Raw genomic sequence first — 5,657 nt, 5'->3', positions numbered from 1 at the left:
TATTTATCGACAGGCAGTTCAATCTTATCAGTTCTTTTCCCCACTGCTGGTACAGAAACCGTATCACTTCTAATGTGCCAGAACAGACACTTTGCTCCCTTAAGTACTACTGCAGGGTCCTCCCAATCCACTTATTTAAATAGTAAACACTTAAACTTGTTGGGAACCAAAGTGGCATTGTAAAAACCACAGCTATGCAGTAGCTGCTCTTAACAGACTGTCTCTAAAATATATCCCTGTTTAGCTTATTAGAAGTAATTTTCTCTTTTTTTAAACACAAAATATACTTGTCTTACTAACTATACATGTTGAATATATTTCTCATGTTTCTTTTTAGTCCAGTACACTTGTGGTTTAATGATAGTGAGCGAAAAAAATGCTGTAACCAGGGTCTGCAGCGAACATGCGCAGGCTAGGCATAAGACAAGTAAATGCACAAGTGGGAAAAGGAACCTCGGCTCTGCCTCAACATTGTGCTTCTTTTGCAACCTCTGACGTGCACCCCTACTGTATGCTGACACTTCTCATGCCCACCTCACTCTATGGCTTCTCTGAATGAGAATGTTATGTGCAATAATGTAAAATTAGGGACTGGTTTTTGCTAATGATGCACACTAATTGGCAAGTAAATTGATATTAGTTTGTTTTATATAGAAATATAGAAAAGAGCTTTAATTGTGTTGATCAGCGGTAGATTTAAATCGAATGGTGATTCAAACCCATGGTCACAGTCTGCAGTCTCCCCACTGGAGATATATTTGAAACAATATTGTTTATAAAATAAGCAGCTATTTTTTAACACATTTATCAGGTTAATCACCCCAGACATCATATTGGTGAGGGTGTTAGCTTGTGGAAAGTGAATGTCCTGCAGAAATATGCAAAGCAAACAGGTCTTGATATCAGTGCACAGTACAGCTTAAGACGAGTGGTGCCATTTGTAGCTCAGCATGCCTGTTAACATCCTCTGTTAATCTGTAGAGCTGAACACAGTTCCAGCATCAGAAGAGATTTCACTCATCAGGCCAATTTAAAGGGATTATTAATGATCAATAGATTAGTTGGTGGTTCATTTCGTCTGTCTGCTGCAAGTGTTTGATGTTTTCTACCATTTTTTCAAGTTTAGAGGTCAACACAGAATGGTGTGCTGAAGGACATTTTGCTTGCTTTACAGTAAGGATATCATCGTGAAAATTTTCCTTCTGCTGCACCCATAGCCTCTGAGCAGGGAAAGGTGACTGTGGCAAAGAATTTTTATGTGCCTTACTCCTTCCAGGCAGGTGCTGGAGATAGTTGCAACATCTTGTAGTTTGATGTTGTATAAGGTGGTGTCACCAAGACACTCTAGTCAAGAAGAGCGAGTTATATTCATTGCCAGACAGAAGCTGGTGGAGCCAGCAGGTGGCTTTACCAGGATTACAGGATTTCCCATGAGAAAGGGTGTCTTTCACTGTATGTACTATTGCTTTGCAAGTTCCACATGTTAACTCTGCCCTACATCAAAACCAAAAGGGGTAAAATAATACTTCTTCCATGTGTGGGCAGCATGGTGGCACAGTAGCATTGCTACCTCACAGCGTCAGGGACCTGGGTTCGATTCCCACCTTGGATCACTATCTGTGTGGAGTCTGCACGTTCTCCCCATGTCTGCATGAGTTTCCTTTGGCTTTTCCGGTTTTTACCCACAGTCTGAAAGACGTGCTGGTTAGGTGCACTGGCCATGCTAAATTATCCCTCCATGTACCCGAACAGGCACCGGAGTGTGGAGACAAGCGGATTTTCACAGTAACTTCGTTGCAGTGTTAATGCAAGTCTACTTGTGACATTAATAAATAAACTTTTAAAAGTTGGTGTGTGACCACGTACAGAAACACCCAATATCCTAGTATCATCATAATACCCATATTCCATGACAGTGCAATGGATACTGGGAACAAGAGCTAAGTGTTGACCATGTAACTGATGACTTGAGTGCACAGCCTACATATGTGGACAATACACACACAACGAAAGTACTACTGCAGGCAAAAGGTGATTATTTCCAATGCCAATGCATCCACTTCCTGGATCTCTCTGAAGAAACCCTGCATTACTCTGCAAAGCAGGTATCAAGAATCATGGTGGTCTGTTCCATGCTGCATAACCTGCTAATCAAGAGGCGACAATCCTTCTATTAATTATACAGCTAGCAACTGAGGAGCAATGGGAATGAATAGGAGGAATGAGGAAGAGGAAGAAGAATGAAGGAGGAAATCTAGACAACGCCTTTCTGTTCGAGCAGTCCATGAAGAACCAGTTGTATCAGTTAATGTAACCTTAATTCCCTATTCACCAATAATCCCACACGTTCTCTTACCTCATCACTGACGATCACAATATCGGCTTGACTGCAATGCATACAAAATAAATATTCAAACTAAATTTATAATTGCATATAAAAGTCAACTAATGACTCTTGTGCACTCTCTTTGTTATGATGTGGAGATGCCAGTGTTGGACTGGGTTAATCACAGTAAGAAGTCTCTCAACCCCAGGTTAAAGTCCAACAGGTTCATTTGATAGCAAAAGCCACCACCTTTCGGAGCACTACTTCTTCGTCAGGCGAGTGGGATTCTGTTCACAAACGGGGCATGTAAAGACACAAACTCAATTTACAAAATAATGGTTGGAATGCAAGTCTTTTCAGGTAATCAAGTCTTAAATATGAGTGGAGAGAGGATTAAGCACAGGTTAAAGAGATGTGTATTGTCTCCAGCCAGGACAGTTGGTGAGATTTTGCAGCCCAGGCAAGCTGTGGGGGTTACAGATAGTGTGACATGAATCCAAAATCCCGGTTGAGACTGTCTTCATGTGTGCGTAACTTGGCTATCAGTCTCCGCTCAGCGACTCTGTGTTATCATGTGTCATGAAGGTGGCCTTGGAGAACACTTTGTGCCAGTACATTCTCTTTGTGCCAGTCTTCTATGTGCCTTTGCCAGCATTACTATGCAGTGCTACCGCTGCTGAATTTGTGGAGGAGACTTGAACAGCTCCTGGTTTAAAGACCCAACTGTGGGCACCTTCATCATGGCATGGACAGCAGCAGTCTGGGGTAAGCTAATGCGAAGATGAGGGAAGTGGCAACATGGCAAGGCTGGGAGGATGATTGCTGTCTTCCTGAAAGAGGATAGATTGGTGCTCTGCAACCACTGCAATTTTCCTCAGGGCAGTGCCTCAGTAATCCTAGTACTTTGATGGAAGACTGCTGGATAACTCTGATACCCTAAAAGCTCTTGTACACATTGTAATCCACTGTGCTAATGGAAGCAGCCTGAGCTGAGTTAACATTACAGCTATCTAAATTTCCATTGTAGCACTCAGATTCTGGATGCCTGCTGCTTGTTCTGCTATGGACATTGCAACATTGGCCATCAGGCATTGCACCATAGTTGAATCTACAAGTCTTCTCTTGGAGTTGGCCACCACCTCTACTCTGAAGAGGATGTGCTCCAAACTGGCACCCATGAACCATGAATGAATAAAAATTATGTTGATTGAGTTGACACATGCTGATATCCAGTTCACCCAATCTAACACTTAGGCACTTGCATTTTTCTTTTCCCTGCCACTATCTTCCTTGTCTAAAAGCATTGATTCCTGGTTGGGGTATAATTATACAAACTCCAGATCTCATCAGGTTCTCTATTCTAGTGCCCACGGTTCATTTGGAAACCCAGATTGTGAGTCAAGGCTATTTGCCCCTAGGGGCCACTTTAATCATATTGTCATCTGAAGTGTGTTTGTTGCAGAAATCACTGACCAGTGATTAGAGTGAATCCTGGGGGACATCTTTCTCTCTGTCTCAGGGGCCATGCAGTCAATTCCTGCACCACCACTTCTGTGATTGTCTAATTCCACATAATCTGCAATTGAACCTTGTCGCTTTGTGTGGCTCAGCAGTTAACTTGATCAATCAGCTGAAACATTGGGAAGAATGCATATTGTTTTGTAATGCATCTCTCAAGGGTAATGTTTATGGATTATCTTCTGTTCATAGTGCTTCTGTTCTGATTTCCATATATGTGTCTGGTTCTGTCCTCTCATGGCAACATTGGCATCACCACCACTACTGAGTGATGTGCTCTTAGTAAAGTTACATCATTTAAAAATTTGTGGTTAATTCATTCAATAAAATGTAATATTGATTATTAGCATTATGGTCTTTCATACTTTAAAATGGCGACCACCTATACCAACACAGGTAGCTCACAATTTATCAGCATATAAGTGAAACCACCATTTTTGGAAGGATTCTTAGAGGCTTCAAAGATCAACTTGGATGCCACAATTCACATGATTTTACATTATAGACGTTAAGGTGTTGCGGAGGAAACACAGCATCTCAGCAATTCACTGTAAGGAATAAGGCTCAGTTATTCAGATCATTCTTTCCCTTTTCTGAAGTAAGAAAGCAAAGAACAGACATTATCATAAGTTCCCTGCCTTCACCAATGTTTTAGGCATTCCCTGCACTTGTCTCTCGCATCAAGGTGAGTGCATGCCGTCAATCCCATTTACCCTATCTTGGAGGACTAGAGTAATGGTGCATATGGAGCAATCCATTACTTATCCTACACCAGTATTCCCTGTAAAACAATAGAGCTATGCAGTGGCAGTGAACACACCAGCACAGATGCCCTGATAGTTTAAATGTTAAATGTGTTCTCCAATCATTTTGCTTATTTCTACAGTTACTCAGTAACATTCCGACCGTGATACCAGGTGGCAAATTATTTACTTCTGGTGAATGTTTGCTTCCTTTACAAACTCGGGATTCTTGAACTATCCTGGCATAGAAAATTATAAGTAATATGCTTTTAATAACATAGTAAGTGCATTATAGCCATGAAATCTGTGGGTGTATGAGTTCCAGACAGGAAAGTGTATGTGCAGTGATCAAAATTATTGCTCTCAAAATAGTTGCTGCAATTTGTTCTTTGTCATTTAAAAAAAATCAACTCCCACCAGACCGTGTTTCAGGGAACATAGCAAACAGGTTCTCGTGGATCTGTCTAAAGGGTGACTTCTACCAATATAGTGAAACCTTTCAACACTTCAGTGAAGCTCCAGTCTATATTTTCTTTGAGAAATGGGGTTGGAAGAATGATTTACACTGGTTAAGTCTTGAAATAAAATAGTAGAGCACTGACTTTAGGATAAGTGTTAATCATTCTCTGCCTTCACTGTGCTCCAATGGTCCAGCTTCAAAAGTGTACCATAGTACATGGGTAAGTCTAGGGAATGCTAAGTAACTGACATCAAGATGAGGCCACATCATCCACTTGCTTTATACTGCAGGACTAGCATTTATTCCTCCCATTCTTTTTTTTTAGTAGGATTTAATTCCCTACTAAAAGTGACTGCTGGCCAGGTGATCATTATTGGTAGATGAGTCTTGGTAATGTATCTGCATGCTATTCAACTGCATGGGGTATCACTATCAAATCTGATTTTGGCCTCGCCCATCATCCAGCCATACAGGATATCCAGACTGATCAGCTGTTAGGAGCGGGCAAGATATCTGATTTTGTCCTTTTCAATCCAGGGACACTAAAACTAACTGTGTAGTACCCTAATTACTGCCCCCATTAAACTCTTAACTCAAAACTGACCATTGT

The 5,657-nt window shown here is 41.2% G+C and overlaps 1 protein-coding gene across 4 annotated transcripts in view; it reads left to right on the top strand.

The window, feature by feature from the left end:
* dock8 (dedicator of cytokinesis 8) overlaps positions 1-5,657 on the top strand; it is a 233,198-nt gene that overhangs the window by 131,470 nt on the left and 96,071 nt on the right. The gene's annotated exons all lie outside the window — the stretch shown is intronic.

Source organism: Carcharhinus amblyrhynchos, chromosome 5 (genome assembly GCF_965287045.1).
Source record: "Carcharhinus amblyrhynchos chromosome 5, sCarAmb.v2.hapA, whole genome shotgun sequence".
In the NCBI taxonomy this organism is placed as follows: Eukaryota; Metazoa; Chordata; class Chondrichthyes; order Carcharhiniformes; family Carcharhinidae; genus Carcharhinus; species Carcharhinus amblyrhynchos.
Note: the sequence above shows the minus strand (reverse complement) of the source record. Positions and strands in the feature narration are given on the sequence as shown.